Source organism: Acanthochromis polyacanthus, chromosome 6, assembly GCF_021347895.1.
Source record: "Acanthochromis polyacanthus isolate Apoly-LR-REF ecotype Palm Island chromosome 6, KAUST_Apoly_ChrSc, whole genome shotgun sequence".
In the NCBI taxonomy this organism is placed as follows: domain Eukaryota; kingdom Metazoa; phylum Chordata; class Actinopteri; family Pomacentridae; genus Acanthochromis; species Acanthochromis polyacanthus.
The window spans coordinates 23,964,340-23,982,277 of NC_067118.1; the positions used below are offsets into that span (position 1 = coordinate 23,964,340).

Here is a 17,938-nt window from a genome sequence, read left to right on the forward strand (position 1 = left end):
AGCCGTACAACCTATCTGCCATATCGGTGGTCCTGTTTTTACTCTACACTTGTTTTTTTTAGCATCTGCCACATCAGCACAGTGTAATGATGATACTGACATTAAATATATAAATTCACATTTCACCTCCACATCGTCTGCTGTGCTTTTTCAAAGGTCAGAGCACCTGTTTAATATGACTCCACTACAATGGCTGTATTCTATCTGTATAGAATAGTCAGGATTTTATACATACAGGGACCAAGTAACCCACACACAGAATTATTCACAAGACACAGAAATGACAGATGACAAACTGTTCAAATCCTTTATATTTTCACATTTTATTCATTTATATTTTGTGTAAATGTCCCTGCATACAATTTAGACACCCAGCAGACATAGAGCAACATGTCAAGGGCTGCTAAGGTTCAAAATTCACTCCCCTTTAGGAATTTAGTTTAATTTATGGCCTGCTGACTTTCCTTCATTCCAACAAAATAAAAGTTTGAAAAGTTACTCACAGTTATTCGTCATTTATCTCGATTAGAGAAGCTTTGGATATATATTTATTAACATGTGTAATTTTCTGAATAATTAAGTCCTAAACAGTTGAATAAATGAGGACATGATGCCAGTATAAACTATAACCCCAGAACGAACAACTGAGAATGGATGGAAAACCTGAATGGAATGCAGTTATGTTATAGTCACTCATAGCTGTTATTTACTCTTGTTATGTACTGTCTGCAAATACTTTTGTTTGATTTTCTCTATGATATTGTATAATCTTGACTTTACTCTGTAAAGTCTGCATTTTACATTACAGGGGAAAATGGTAAAATTAAAAGAAAAAATCCCTCAAAATTACAGATCATCAGTCTTATTGTTACTTTTTATTTTTATTTTATTTTTTTATTTTTCTGAAGTTCCTCTTACAGCGATGAGAAAATGCAAATTTATCATGTATATATTTTTAATATCTTAATTTGGCCACTAGATGTCTCTTTGTCCTAATTTTTCAATCATCTGTGTGCACGGTCTGCTACAAGAGTAATGCAAAATCTATGGACGTTAAAGCCCTTCACACTGTCTTGCAGGACTCGGGGGTGGGGCGGGCGTATTAGTCTAATAAAAACATTATGTTATATTTTTGAATGTTGAACATTTATTTATAATAGAGGTTTCTACAGCTGGTGCAGCATAACGTTGAGGACAGTCTGAGTGGAGTAGAGAGGATGTTTCAGGGTCAGAACTACACTGAAAAAAAGAGACAGGCAATCTCATGGATTTATGTAAGAATATTGTGTGTGTTTAACACAATCACCTCATGTTCTAAAGTTAAATGTAACTGCATAGTGTAGGAACTACTTGATATGGAGAGAGAGTACAAGAACTTGTTCAGATCACATTGGAGTAAAGTGAGTCAATAACGTAGCGATGCTAATTATCGCGGTACCGCACGCGACTTCGTTTTTCCCGCTTTGCATTGTTGGTAGAAGGAGCAACCATCTCATTTGAATCCAACGGCGCGCTGGATGATGCGCCACTATTTCGGTCGGTAAGTCTTGATTTTCATGTTAAATATTGTTGAAATATCAGCCAAATGTAGTTGAATGTCTTGAGAGTCACCATGTAACATTAACATTTATTGCCGAGAGGTTATTTGCTCGCTCTATTTTATCTTCGTGTGTCACTTGATTTTTTTTTTTTTTTGCTTGAGCGGGAGACGTTAATGTCACATTAAACTGAACTCTGCGGTGCTCCGAACATTCTTTGGTCTTCTGTCTGAATTGGTTTGCTAACTGACGGTTTAGTTACGTAGTGAGTTAACTGCACCGCAGCGTTAGCAAGATGTGGCCGTCAACAGCCTCTGCTAATGTCATGAGCGCCGTTAACTTCACCACTCCCTCTCCCCCTCTCTCCTCTCCCCCTTTCTCTAAAAGGGGTGAGGTGGATTACTGCCCCTCTTTTCCACTTGGAGAAAGTGAACAGTCCCTTGAGAAGATGAGGGTCGAACTCCTTTCAGATGTCAAAAAGCGCAACAACAGAGAGACAGTTCGGGCTAAGATGGACAAAACATTTGCATTAAGAAGACAAGAAGTCATCTGTGATGCTCCCAAGATCAGCAATGTACAGGAGAGATGGCCTGCTCTTTTTGATGCAGCTGAGGTAATTAAAAAAAATGATACCCTTGTATAAAAGTAAAGCTTGACTTCATTAGGATGTGTTTCCAAATGTGCATAGAAGAGCCCAGATGACTAACCATGTACAAATCATGTCATGATATGATGGGTGGGTGTGATTTTAGAAATGTCTTCCAAAATCTGTGAGCTGTGCTGTCATTTAAAAATAATTTCATGTCGTTTCAGATAAACGCAGAGTTCAAGCGTATCACAACCATGCCTCTGCAGTCAAGGTTTCTGTCCTCCTCTCTGAAAGTCTGCTGAGAGTGTTTGCAAAGCGATCAGGGGAGCAGGGCAAAAAGCTGAAAGACACAACTGCCATGGCGACAGTAAGAGCTTTTAAATTATTTAACTATAAAGTGTGTACGCATTACATTAGGTCAATAAAGGGTTTGCATGCATCCATTGCAAAGTTCAACCTCCTTTACCTGTGAGTATTGATTCCACTTAAAGGACCAGTTTTAGCTTTCACTGTCCCACTGAGAAATGTATCTTTTTCATATCATCTTTGGAAATGATATAAAGTCCAGTTCATAATGGTCAGGTCCAAACGGGTAGTTTTAGTGTTATTTTGTAGATGCTATTTTGTGAAAGAGTTTTTTTGTCTTTGATCACTTTCTTCTGTGCTAATGAAAATGTGAGATCAAATATCTGCTTTCTTTCTCATATTTCTTAAGGATGACATCGATGCTGGAAGGGAGTCCCTCATCAAAGGACTCTGCATCTATCTGAATGAGAATCCTGATGTCTTGGTGCAGGAGTACATGGTGAGTATTTTATTGGTAAATTGTGAATTGTGGCTTTGCTACATTCCAAAATGTCTTCAGTTAACCCTGTAATCCTTCTTTGATTGTTTCTGTCTATTTAATTTCTTAATTAATTTGGCAAAGTGAGTCCAGTGCTAAGACTTGAACTGTTTCTTCATAGCTGCCTATTATGAAAGTTAAAAAAAACCCAAAACCAAATATTTTGACCCCTCCTCCACAGAGCAAAAAAATATGTTTTTCTTACATTATGGGTCACACCAGTGGGGAAAACACTTTAAATTTGTGATTCTGGTGAAAGAAGGAAAATTTAACCATCTTTTCACATTGTGCTGACCCTCATCTGACAAGGGCAGAACTGAGACAGGGATGCAGCACTGGCAAGTCCTAGGTAATGAAAAAAAAAATTCCAGAAACTTTAAAACAACTTCCATAAAAATGAGGAGAATTTGATCTTTACATTAGTTTTTGTTGGAAAGAAATTGGCCCAACAGAGGGAAGTTGAGCTTGTTTCATCCTAATGGTGAAGCTGAAAGAGGCTGCCTGGGGCCATCTGGTGACTCCAGATTCAGCATGCTTTTTCCAGTTCATCTTTTGAGTGCATAACCTGGCTTCTGGTGGGACAATGTCTTTCAAGCATAAAATAATGTAAAGCTTAAAGGCCCTTCTTCATTTTACCTGGAAGTTGTTTTGTCTATGTTGTATTCTCTCAGAAATGGACCATAAATCGCAGCATGGTGGGGCATTCTTTTGGCTTCAGAAATCTACTACTACTACTACTTACATGGATTTAAATAAGCTATAACAGAATTGCTGAATGAAAAAGACATCCTTTAATAAAACAAAATTTTAAAAAACGAAGGAAATCTTAAAGACATGTTTTATCTTAAACCAGGACATGACTGAAGCCACTGCACTGAGAGCCATTGAGAAAACGACAGTGGGACTCTACGTCACCAGAGAGACGCCTGATGTTGGCATCATCATCGAGGGTGTGGTGGTTCTTCAGGATCTGGATAATGTGGCCCTTGCAACAGCCATGCTGTTTGGACTTTTTTACTGCTTGAACATGAGTTACCCATCACAGCTCCGCTACACTTTTGAGGTGATTCAAAAGGTGGTAATGGAGTTGGATGTGACTCAACTCTCAAGAAAAGCTCAAAACTTGAAGACTAAACTGCTCCAGCTCTCTGTTGTGCTTGTGGGGTAGTTTGCTCCAGGTAAGAGGACATGTAAAGTTGTTAAGTTCACACTTGTTCCTACGTTTTGGAGATTTTCTGGTGAGCCATCAGTAACCCACAAAAAATCACAGCATTCATTGTTGACCGTTTATTCTGTGACTGTTCTGTAATTGCCATGTGAACAGGGCCAGTTTGTTTCCCCTCTTCCTCTCTGCTTGAAGTTTTCTGAATGGCAGCATTAAGTTTAAATAGTTCCACCCGGGCCATGTGAAATGGGATGTTTTGTGTACGTCAGTTTGAAATATGAATTTAATACTTTTTCTAAGAAACTAATTTGAAACAAGATGTCACAGTAAGGTCAGTGTTGGGATTTTTGACACTCACTGTATCGCTCTTTATCCTGTTACTATTGAATAAATGTTTTGTTATGCAAGTATTGATTTGTATTTTTAATTGGGGTAAAAATGGGTAATGTTAATGAATAAGAGAGTCAATAGAAAGGTATTCTAGCAATAATTAATTTCAATGTCTGTGGTAAAAAACGTTTTGCATTGCAAATTAGTTCATATGTTACATTGAATTGTTTTCAATTGTATTTGTTCAGTTTAATCTGACAACAGAGGCCTTAAACAGAATGTTTGTATTGTTTTCTTCAAAGATGGCTGCTTGTACCCTTTTTCAAAAGAAAGAGTGTAATTTCTATGCTGTGATTAAATTACTATGACACTGAAAAATTGACATTTCTTAATCTGCTAATTTGTTTTTCAGTAGCAGTAATGTCAGTTCAATTCTTTACCTGCTGTCACAGCAGTGAAATTAGACAATTTTTTTTAAAAGGTTATAAGTGGTAACAGGCAACCATCCTGGAACAGAACAATACAAACAATCTGTTTTAAGGCCTCCATTGGAATATAATACTAATGTACAATATGAAAGTAACAGTGTAGTATTTAAGTGACCAAATAGTATTGGAGTTAAGTTAATGAATAGTGTTCGAATAAAGTGATTTAAGTATTCCAAGAGCTTAAATCACTTTATCAAAACATGTTTCAATCACATTGAATCAACACAAGATACATAGGTTTAATACGAATACATTTCGTTAATGCAACTCAATTGTTTAAGTTGCAGTTAAAGCAAAATATATGTGTGCAACCAATGTCCACTATTGAATTAAGTAAACCCAACATGTTCTTTTTTTCAGTGTAGAGTTTAGGTCAAGTTATTGTCACCTCTCTGCATTTTGGAGGCAGCAAAAACAGACGATTTAAGACTTTAAAACTTTCAGTCTGTCAGTATTAGAGCCCCTATTACACATTCCCTTTTTTAACGCAAATCAAACATCTTTACCAGAAACTGAACCCAACGATTTCTCCGAACATTGTAAAAACATAGATGCACTCTTTCAGTCTGTTTCAAAATGACGAGTGGGAAAACAGCAGCACATCCTGACTACTCCCACTCATTGGCAGCTGCAGCTTCATGCCATAACTGAACCGTTTCACCTATAATTCAGTTCTTGAGAACTGTGGCATGTTTCCCTGTTTATCTCTCATCTGTGGTGAGACCATTAAAACGCAGCTCTCTGTACTCAAAATATTATTGATGTTGTTACTGGAAATTAGTTGAAATCTTTCACTTTGGGGTGTCAGGTTTTTGATGCTCTCTGGTTTCCAAGAAGCAGATAAAACTAATGATCGTGTAAATGCGATTCATTATTTCTAAACCGGATTAAATGTTCTTCCTCACTGGTGTTTGATGTGCTTTTATTCTCAGTATCAGATGAATCTACGCCTCTAAATTCTTCTTCACATTTAGCTGGAGCCGGCATGATGAAAAGCCTCCATGTGTTTCAGATGTCTGGTGGCTGTATCTTTCCAAAGCCTGAATTTAGCAACAATCTTATCTAAAAATATTGACACTGCGTACCTTACCAGGAAGTGGTTGCCCTCATGAACTGAGGCCTTGTTTCGTATTTATTTGTTCTGATTTATTTTTAGTAACTGAAGCTAGAATTGGATGTGTTGTTGGTTTAGGTGTGTCAACAAATGCAGGAGGATATTTTTTACTGTGTGTTGCTGCAATCGTCTCTCCGCAAACACCCTCCTGAACTCAGGGTCGGGCAAAAAGCGACCAAAATTAAGGATGACGAGATGGCAATATATGCCAGTGAGGTTTATTTGTTTAGCTCAGTATTATACCCAGTGTGTCACTTGGCTTTACAGAGGAAAAACTCCCTGCAAAAAAAATAATTAAAAAAAACAATTAAAAAGGACACAAGACAAAAAGTCTACAGAAGCACAGCGAGGCTGAAGTTAAGCACAGTGGTATTTAGAAGTAAATGCTAACATCAGCATGATAATGTTCACAATGACACTACAGATGTGCTGAAGTCAACTGAATAAGGTCACAGTTACCTATACAGTACATTTATAACAACAGTTGTTTGAATCAATAATAATAATAAAATTACCCTAAGAATTAAAACTAATAAAAATTGTTCTCTGTGATATTTTACACACTAAAATTAAAGCCTACAAATTATGTAAAATGCAACTCTATCTGACTATAATATATATTAAATCTAAGACCTTGCAGTGTTATTAATCATGATCATGTAAAATATGACCTATAAATTTACAACACTATACTGCTACAACAACTCCAAGGATTCCCAGCATCCCCTGTGAGTAAACTTTGCTTTAAATTTGTTCTTTAATAGTGTTTGTATTGGAGTGTTTTTGGTTGCTTTTTGTTTTTTTGTGGCCTGTTTGTTTTATTTTTTATTTTATTTTATTTTATTCTATTTTATTTTACTTTCATAGTTTTGTTCATGCTGATGTTAGCATTTAGCTCTAAATACCACCGTGCTTCACTTTAGCCTCACTGTGCTTCTGTAGACTTTTAGTCTTGTTTCCTTTTTAACATTTTTTTTTTTTTGCGGGGAGTTTTTCCTCCATAAAGCCGACTGACACACTGGATATAATACTTAAGGATGCTGAGGTTCTTATCCATTCATTTCTAGAATGGATTATTGTAGTGCTCTCCTGTCTGGCTTGCCTAAGAGGAGCTTTCATAGTCTACAGATGGTTCAGAATGCGGCAGCCCACATTCTGACTGGAACAAAAAAATATGACCACATTTCACCAGTGTTAGTCTCAGTTCATGTTAGAGCTGATTTTAAGATACTTCTTTTAACGCATAAAGCTGTAAATGGCACTGGGCCATCATATTTAAAGGAGCTGGTAGTACCATATGAACGAGCAAGCTCCTTGTACTCCCAGGGGACGGGTCTGCTGTCTCTCCTTGGAGTTAAAAAGAAGACAGTCAGTGTTTTGTTGCTGTGCATCGTCTTTATGGAACGCTCTTCTGTCTGACATTTGGCAAGCTTTGTCGGTAGAGGTGTTCAAAGCAGAGCTAAAGACCAACTTATTCTCTGCTGTATATGAATCCTAACTGTGTCTTCTTAGATATCAGTTTTATCGTTGTTGTTGTTGTTGTTATTGTGTCTTCTTAGCCATTGTTTTTTATCCGTTATCATTTTATTGTATTTTATCTGTTGCTTGTGAGACAATGTGAGCAAACTGTTCTTTGGTTGATGAATTTGTTTCAAGTCATTTATGAGTTCTGAAAGTGTCCTTGACCAAGCAAATTCAATAAACTTAAGTTATAAGAGTTAAATAAAAATGAACCATTGTAAATTCAGTTAAGTATAAATCAGCAAAAAAAATTCATATTTTTATTTTCAGTAAACTAGGAACCATTAGTTGATTGACAAAATTTTTCAGTGTTTTACAGTGCGACTAAAGCACACAAAAATTCCTCAAAGCAGGATAAACCCTGATTAAATGTACTGGGATTCATCTTCTGGTGATCAAGAATGTTGTAAAACTTCAAGGCAATGCATTGAACAGCAACATTCTCACTCTCGACTAAAACTGTGAATTTACAGACTGTCAGATTATTCCTATAGCCATCTAAACAACAAGAGAATAGATTTAAAGCTGTCACTCATTTAATTCACATTTTACTATTACCAAGCTCATTTTCATCATCATAACGTCGGGTCGAAGCAAACTGACACATGAAGCTGTGCAGATTTAGTAACCATAAGTCATTAGGCCATGTGATGTACAGACAGTTGTTTCTACCTCTGCTTATACATCTGTCAGTGCAGCTGTCATGATGAGTGGGTGTGAATGAGTGTCTGGATGAGCCATGCTTTCCATTTTTTGCTGTAGACATAGTCATGACCTCGGTCCCATCTACGTCAGGAGGTGACCTTTGGTCAGGACGACATTCCTATTTCCCGCTCAGGGTGTTCCTGTGGCAACACTGTGGGACTTTCGCACATCCAGCCAGAATGCCTGGAATCTAGGTGTAATTCTAGGGAAAAAAATTTTGGCTGCAGCTTGAGAAATCCATGTTGGACGAGGCCTTGCTTTGTGTGTGTGTCTGCCTCCCAGTGTAGCTGCTTACATCTGGACCACATCTTGACACACTGATCATATCACATCAAATCATGTATCAAAATTCCTTCTCGCTGGTTTCCATTTTGTGGTTCTTGTTTCTGTTCTGGGACATTTTTAGAGTTTCGGTGTTTGGAATTTTGGTAATTACTGTATTTATTCTCTGGCTGAGCAGGCAGGAGGACTTAAATCATGTCTCATTTCCTTGTTTTGGATATTTTTAGAGTACTTATTACAATTAAATTGTATATTACATCCTGTAATAGCTGTGCACCTGTAGTGGTTCCTCTGCAGTTTCACAAGAACTATTCCAGAGGAAACACCTGGAATTTAGTGGTGAAAGTATGTTTGCTGCGGTTCGTTATGCTGTATAAATGTTAGGAACATTTTTCATCTGCTTGGATATTCTCCCCTTCATCTCGTCTTTTTCCTTCCTTTAAAAGAATTTTATGACTAAGTTGTTTAAATGTGCACTTTCAGCTGCCGTCCACATTCATGCAAGCATTTTGGATGAAAACAAGTGAATCTCATTTGCTCTATGTCCTTGGCTGGTCATTTAATAAATTAAAAATCTGTCCATTTAGCACTGCTGTGTTATTTAAAGTCAGCATAATGACAGACTACGGTTTATCTACAGTGAAGTCCTTTAGAGAGAACTGACATCAATGTTGATATGAAAGGAAACTTTTGGAGCTGAGATGAAAACCAGACAGAAGAGAAAAGGGCAGTTTGAGTGTTTGTTGTGTTTTGAATGGAAGCCTGCTCAGTCTGTGACCTGCACAGGGTGTGGTGGTGATCCAGTGATGTCCAACATGAAATTTTTATAATGAGTCAGTATAAGTCAGAACAATCAACACCATGAGTCGACTACACCTCGCCTGTTTTTTGCTATTTTTGTCTGTTCCAGCAGTCACAACTAATCTGAGCACCGCCCTGAAAGGATACCTGCAGCTCTGGCAGACTCAACCTGCCAGTGACGGGAAAACTCTCAGCAACACATGGTGCCAAAACCTCAGACACCAGTTACCAAGTGCACTTGGAGCTGTTTTGCATTTTATGTGCCTGACATTGTCCTAGGAGAAGATTGGAGTATTATATGTGGCTGTTATAGCCCACAGATGGTTTATTCTGAGTCATACTCAAATCACAAGTCACAGCTAGTTGGCACCATCCAAACCCACAAACGGGCAGACTTGAATATTGTCTGGGTTTGCTGAGGTCACGAATGTTGATGGTGTGAAAAAAGAGATTTTAATTGGAGTTGTTGTTTAAAAAAGCTGCATTGTTACTGGTTTCTATGATCAGATGTTCATTTCAAGATATTAATTGCATCATTAATGTAGATTTTACCAGGGGAGTTTGTTTACTTATTCCAAACAGCCAATATATCACTTGCATGTCAGCTGTAATCAAGTAATCACACTTAATTTGGCTGACATTACATACAAATAGAATGTAACATGAAGTTCTTTCCCTGTTGAAAACAATTTTGTATTTTATAAATGAAGGACAAGGACTGAGGAAGGCAAACTATTAGACAGTGAAAGTCTGGTATGCCACTGTTACCTCACTAGTGTCGGTCAGTATAGCCTTCTTTAACCCTTTCCTCAGGTTAATTCAGGACCAGCTCTCCGTTTAAAGGGTTAGATTCTATCTGCCTATTAGTATTCCACCTAACAGGTTTCAGCAGAATAATTAAGCTGGTGTCGAGGAATACTCACCTAGGTCCTAACTGTCTTCTTCCAAACGTCTTACCCCTCTTACTTCAATAAATACTCTCTCACTAAGCAGCCCTCCTAAGTAGTAGAATTGATTCATTGAACACGTTTGTTATCGACAGCTTTCCTCTTAAAACTGTGGCACTTGTTGATATTCCTTGGTTCGTTTTAGAGGTTTGGAAAACTAACCCCAGGGGTAATGTTTAAATAACTAGTTGGATTAAAGTAACCTTTAAGAACCATTAGATTTAATGCACACAATCAACTTAACTTTTTACCACTATGCAGAATAGGTGAATCATAATCATCTCATAAGACTTCTCTTTAAATGCAATATAGCGTTTTATTAAGCAATTATTAGCAGGGGCACAGCATTAATTCATGATTAAACAATTTCATTATTTCAGATTATTTCAAACTAAACTAAACTAAGCTGAGCGTACCTAAGAATCTTCTCTAATTAGTAAATTTAGGAGAGAGAGCGGACAGCGCGGCCACCGCTGTTTCACCCAGTCTTGACCTGCATCTGGTTGAACTCCTCTGTAGACCAGCAGACTCGGTACGAAGTCTTCTTTGTGGGCAGAGGGTGTTCTTCCTAGGCAGGGGGAGTGGAGAGGTCCCGATAGCCAATCGTTGGTCTGGCAGTTATCTTTAGTAGCAGCTGGAACACAAGTGCGGCGTCTCAGCTGTCTTCTCAGTTGGATGGTGGTGGTGGAAAGCTCCCGTCTCATCAGGCTGCGGTGGGTCACTGGGTCCTCCAGCCCCTGGAGTGGAGCAGCCCTCTGCTGCTGCCTCCTGTGCCTCTCTGGATGCCATGGGTGCTTGCCTCTCTTCATCTCTTTGGATAACTGCAGACCTCTCAGGACTCTCCGTCTGGCAGAGTGTGGTCCTCGCTTGTTGAACAAAGTCACAAAAAGACTTTGCCTCCAACGATGTTCTCAGCGAACTCTGGAGCCTAAGTCCCGCGTTGTCTTCACGTCTCTTGGGCAAAAGGGTCCGGTGAAGATTCTTCAGAACTCTGGCGATGCTCCCCGGCAGCTCCGGCAAGCAGCATCTCTCCCCTCCGGGGGAGAACTCCGAATTCAGTGTCTTTGACTCTCTCTTTTTATAGTGTCATCCTCTAATACACACATCTCTGGCTAGGTACGCCCCTGACACCGTCTAACTCATGCAATCAACTTGTTATCACATACAGTGCCTTGTGAAAGTATTCGGCCCCCTTGAACTTTTCAACCTTTCGCCACATTTCAGGCTTCAAACATAAAGATATAAAATTTTAATTTTTTGTCAAGAATCAACAACAAGTGGGACACAATCGTGAAGTGGAACGAAATTTATTGGATATTTTAAACTTTTTTAACAAATAAAAACCTGAAAAGTGGGGCGTGCAATATTATTCGGCCCCCTTGCATTAACACTTTGTAGCGCCACCTTTTGCTGCAGTTACAGCTGCAAGTCGCTTGGGGTATGTCTATCAGTTTTGCACATCGAGAGACTGAAATTCTTGCCCATTCTTCCTCGCAAAACAGCTCGAGCTCAGTGAGGTTGGATGGAGAGCGTTTGTGAACAGCAGTCTTCAGCTCTGCCCACAGATTCTCCATTGGATTCAGGTCTGGACTTTGACTTGGCCATTCTAACACCTGGATACGTTTATTTGTGAACCATTCCATTGTAGATTTGACTTTATGTTTTGGAACATTGTCCTGTTGGAAAATAAATCTCCATCCCAGTCTCAGGTCTTTTGCAGACTCCAACAGGTTTTCTTCCAGAATGGTCCTGTATTTGGCTCCATTCATCTTCCCATCAATTTTAACCATCTTCCCTGTCCTTGCTGAAGAAAAGCAGGCCCAAACCATGAGGCTGCCACCACCATGTTTGACAGTGGGGATGGTGTGTTCCGGGTGATGAGCTGTGTTGCTTTTACGCCAAACATATCATTTTGCATTGTGGCCAAAAAGTTGGATTTTGGTTTCATCTGACCAGAGCACCTTCTTCCACATGTTTGGTGTGTCTCCCAGGTGGCTTGTGGCAAACTTCAAATGAGACTTTTTATGGATATCTTTGAGAAATGGCTTTCTTCTTGCCACTCTTCCATAAAGGCCAGATTTGTGCAGTGTACGACTGATTGTTGTCCTATGGACAGACTCTCCCACCTCAGCTGTAGATCTCTGCAGTTCATCCAGAGTGATCATGGGCCTCTTGGCTGCATCTCTGATCAGTCTTCTCCTTGTTCGAGGTGAAAGTTTAGAGGGACGGCCGGGTCTTGGTAGATTTGCAGTGGTCTGATACTCCTTCCATTTCAATATGATTGCTTGCACAGTGCTCCTTGAGATGTTTAAAGCTTGGGAAATCTTTTTGTATCCAAATCCAGCTTTAAACTTCTCCACAACAGTATCTCAGACCTGCCTGGTGTGTTCCTTGGTCTTCATGATGCTCTCTGCACTTTAAACAGAACCCTGAGACTATCACAGAGCAGGTGCATTTATACGGAGACTTGATTACACACAGGTGGATTCTATTTATCATCATCAGTCATTTAGGACAACATTGGATCATTCAGAGATCCTCACTGAACTTCTGGAGTGAGTTTGCTGCACTGAAAGTAAAGGGGCCGAATAATATTGCACTCCCCACTTTTTAGTTTTTTATTTGTTAAAAAGTATAAAATATCCAATAAATTTCATTCCACTTCACGATTGTGTCCCAATTGTTGTTGATTCTTGACAAAAAATTAAAATTTTATATCTTTATGTTTGAAGCCTGAAATGTGGCGAAAGGTTGAAAAGTTCAAGGGGGCCGAATACTTTCACAAGGCACTGTACATCAGTAATACAGAAGTCATGGTTTTACAGCAAATACACAGCATCCACCTTCCGTTGTTAACACACACACACATTGCTTGAGACATGTTGCCAAGACCATATTTGGCCACAGAACTTCCTCAATGTCCTCCTTTCTGCAGTGTCATGGTGACTTCTGCTTTTTGCCCTGCACACAGCTCAGAACAGCACAGATTACTTCCATTCAAAACTCATTTAGTTACACTGAATCACTTTTTAAATCATTTTTCTTAGCATGATCAAATAACTCATTTTAAATCATTCTCTTCTATAGCAATCATCATTTTCAGAATATATATCAGCCTATTAAAATCATTCTTGCATCAAGCATAAGCATAATCATATGGTTAACTTATATAGTTTCTCATTTTAACTTTTCATTGGTTTGCTTAAAGCTTTTATTTAGGTGGTGGTTGCTCCTGGGATCTCAAATAACTAGGCCCCACTTGACACTAGTCATTCAATCATTCACTGTAGCTGCTTGCACTTGCCAGCGTTTCCCTGCAGTAACCTCATACCTCATGTAATATGATTCTTCACACCCACTTGCTATCCTGTTCCTAGTTCCTGCATGAGCTTCTTAATATTCTGAACACAGCAGGAGCAATCCCTGTGCAATGTAAAATGATTCATGACTGTATCCTAACAATTCAATAATTTCTAATTTGACAAGTGAAGTGTTTCCTCTATAAACAAATAAAAACAAACACTTTTGAAATATTAAGAAATCCAAACCTCAGACTAGAAACTCAATGCAGTTAAGGTGAATACACCTGTGGTCACCGACAGAAAATGGAAAATGTGAGATCACTGAAACCAAATTGAGAACACCTGTGATTTCCAATTAGCCTAAATGCTTGAGCATGGTTAAAAAATGACATGTGAACACCAGAACTTTATTTGTTTCAAGCTATGATCCGTGTCTGTCTGCATGTCTGCATCGTGGTTCAGCATGGAATACTATTGTCAGAGAAACTGACAAAATCTGTTTTGTGAGACTTCACAGAAGGCTGCCTGGTACCGATCTCTGCCAGCCCTCTGACTTTGCCCTTTACCTAAGCACCAACCTTCCTCTCAGCTAAATTGCCTTTAATAGAAGACAAACATAACTTTTAGTTGGTGTTTCAATGTCATGTACTTAAATCCTTTGTTTTTCTGGACTGTGACAAGGAATCAACAGTTATTACACCCAAAGGGGAACATAAGGGTCTGTACTAAGTTGCATGGCAGTCCGTCCAGTAATTGTTGTGCCATACAGCACTAAAATCAATGGATGTCAGTCTAATTATGGAGCGAGAAGAAAAGGATTTATCATACGCGAACTGATGGAAGCTTTATTGGCAATCCAGCTTCAGTTCTGATATTTCAGTCTGGACAATAGTGGTGGACAATCCCTCGAGATATCACAAAAAGGCAAAGCACGTTAAATTGGTCACGTTTGTAATCCTTAATGAGCACATGTTACTGTCTGATTTCACCACGAAACTTCTTTACAAATTAGAAACCAACAATTCATACCAGCAGGGTTTTACATCTGTGAAAACGCTTGAAGAATTGCATAACTTTAGCAGAGTGTGATCTCAGAGAACCATTACAGCAGCTTTGTCTCCACTCTGAGCTATTTTGGAGTTGTTCAACAACTTTGAACATGTGTTAGACATTTTTGCTCCTCAGTGACAGATGTTGGAAGACTGATTTTCCTTTGTTTTACCACTTAGATCAATGACAGGACAGAACAGGACAGAAATCAGAAAACATTACAGGACAGAAAATAATTTCATTTCTTTGCCCCGCAGTTTTTACATTCATGAATCGACAAGGAACTCACGGGGCTTTCCCTACATACCATCACATATACCAAAACAATATTAACCACAAATGAAGTAGGGTCCTTGTACGGGATTTGAGGCTTTCTTCCATAAAGTCTGCTGTCAATGAGTGGGATGCTTTACTGTGTGGGAGGTTTCCAACATGTGTGTGCTGTGGAAAATGTGTTGAGCCCTCTCTGCTTGACTTGGTTAGAATCGGCAGATATGATTTCATTATGACTTACACTAAGACTATGTCCTGTTTAGACCATGTTTAGTCATAGATCAAGCACAATGAAGTCAACTGATCATCTAATAGTCATATTTTCAGTTTTGTTAATGAGCCAGAAACCAAAACTTTCCTGTAAGCCACATGAGAAACTGTAATAGTGCCTTACTACTGAGTCAATACTAAAACTTCACAAATGAAAACCTGTGATTTTATTGGAGATCTTTGAAAGCCAATCCTTACAGCTAGTGGAACTATTACCTATTATAAAGCAATCCTTCCAGTCTCCGTCATTCTTGGAGAGCACAGAAAACACATGGCAATGGCTAGGAAAGCATAGTTTTAAGAGAAAAGTTGAAGCAGTACATCCATTCTGGCTGACCACCTGGAGTCCACCTGCCTGGGACACACACACTTCCCTCTGCTGTATCTTTCTTTCTGTCTCATTATATTTATAACTCAACACTGGATGTCTTTCCTGGCCACCCAGATCTGTGAGAAATGGCTGATGTTGACATTCAGGAATCTAGCGTTACCTTTGACTGAATTCTTTTCATAATGAAAGGCACACTTTCTTTCTCTGACTGCCTCCAAACTTTCTTTCTGTAGTGTTTAGATCACGGCATGTTGTGGCTATGATGGCATACATGAAACATTTTATATCTGTAACAGTGTTATAAATATTTCTTTAATGCAAGCTTCTAAAATGTAAAGTTTTTATCCACGCTCTTGATGTGGTTCTATAAACAGTGATGTTGGTCTGTAAGTTGACTCGGTTCATGCCTCCCTCAGGATGAATTGCTCTAACTCTATGACCCTCAGACTTTTATTAGCCCATCAGCAGGTCAACATTTTTGTAACACTTAAGTTTGTGACCAGACACTACTGAACTGTCATTTCCATCAGCCTCAATCGCGCTTTTTGAGATAATCTGCAAACTTTAGCATGCTAACATGTTGAACTTTAGCATGTTAGCCGTGGAAGTGTTATGCTGGCATAATGGCATTAGCATGAGCTCAAATCTGTGACTAATGACACCCACTGGTGAAAATCATTGATTTTAGTAGAAATATAAAAGATAGACTTAGGAATACTTAAACATAAACAGGTATCCTACAGAGGCTATAGACTATTCAAATAAAGTTTATTTTATGAAAACAAATATGCTAAAAATGGACAAGATACCAGAAAGATTCTGTTTGCTACATGTTCCTCTTGCCTCCCCTGAAGATTATCCAAAGTCAGAGCCAAGTACCTGCCCTTTTCCAGAATTTTGTGGGTTCTTGGTGTAAAATAATCTGTCTAAAAGGCATGAAAAAAATAAGGCATTACATCTATTGTATCTGTTAGTGAAAGTCAACTTCATTGTCAGTTTTGCCATATGTCCAGGACATAGACGAGATTTAAATGCCATTTCTCTCAGACCCCGATGCAAACATACAAGGCACAGTAAAAAAAAAAAAAAAAAAAGACACAGACACTAAGAAACAGGACACTAAGAAACAAGTGATGCAGTGCAACCAATAGCGCAGTAGTGAAGTAAAATACTGTCTGGTTGGTGAGCAAGTCCATATTTATAGATGGCAGTGTGCTATATTTACAGACATGAAAAAAGCAGTGCAAGTGCCAGCAGTGCATCTGTGTGCTTTTCTACATTTCAGATCTGTAAAGCCTTCATGATGCCTGGAAAAGGGACATGGGTGGAGTCAGCAGATCTCATCCATCAGGTGAGCTGCTGTTCTTCAAGTGAGCGTGTGCCATCTTTTAGTTGGTATCAATAAATGAGATAAGATTGATACTGTATTGATCCTTTACAGAAAATTACATTGTTACGGCAGCTACAATCACAGTCAAGACACCATATGTAACACAAAACATAACACAATTAGGCACAAAATCTTGTTGCAGGGGTACTAAGACTTAGAATGTGGTAATAATTCTATATCCACGTTTCCTTCATGCATTCATGAAGTACAGCTGTGATCACATGAATTCTTCAACAAAGCTGATAATATGTATGTGGATGCCATATGTATTCAGAGCTGAGTTCATCTCATGCTGCTTCTTTTGTAGTTATGTAATAATGAAGCAGCTCAGCTATGTCATCTCTAAGAAAGGATTTTTCCTGTTTGCCTCCAGGTTCCTATTTGAAGTCTCTTCAGGGTTCTTGCATAATGGCAGACATCACGATGATTCAGTTTTATGACAACATCTGCCATGGTTTACACCATGGAAACCAGAGAAAAGAAAGGGATTGAATTTCTTTTAAGTCTGGCCCCAACGCACTGAGGTTTCACAAGTATTTGGAGGGGTTTAGGATGAAAAATTGAATAGTGGAAATATCTGCTCTATTTCCGTCCTTTCAAAAGATGAGCAGCTATATCTGACTCACCAGCAGCTTGTGAAAACATCTGCGAGATAGAATCATGTCTGCATAAATGGGAATTGTCACCACAGAAGCCCTGCAGGTTGTTTGACTTGAAGACGACTTGGCTAATGTGTTTTCCTCCCCTTAGCTCATGTTAAGCTGTACAAACTTAGAACGCCACAAGACTGGAAAGAGAGGGAGGAGAGGAAAAAGAGGGGAAAGAGCTGGGGGTGGAGGTGTGTGTGTGTGTGTGTGTGTGTGTGTGTGTGTGTGTGTGTGTGTGTGTGTGTGTGTGTGTGTGTGTGTGTGTGTGTGTGTGTGTGTGTGTGTGTGTGTGTGTGTGTGTGTGTGTGTGTGTGTGTGTGTGTGTGTGTGTGTGTGTGTTTGGAAGTGGAA

The 17,938-nt window shown here is 38.9% G+C and overlaps 1 long non-coding RNA gene across 1 annotated transcript; it reads left to right on the top strand.

The window, feature by feature from the left end:
• Nucleotides 1–1,761: 1,761 nt before the first annotated feature.
• LOC110948306 (uncharacterized) lies at nucleotides 1,762–4,490 on the top strand. Its single transcript, XR_007942665.1, has 4 exons — nucleotides 1,762–2,151; nucleotides 2,352–2,494; nucleotides 2,843–2,932; nucleotides 3,825–4,490. It is a non-coding gene; the product is annotated as an uncharacterized LOC110948306 (long non-coding RNA).
• The last annotated feature ends 13,448 nt before the right edge of the window (nucleotides 4,491–17,938 follow it).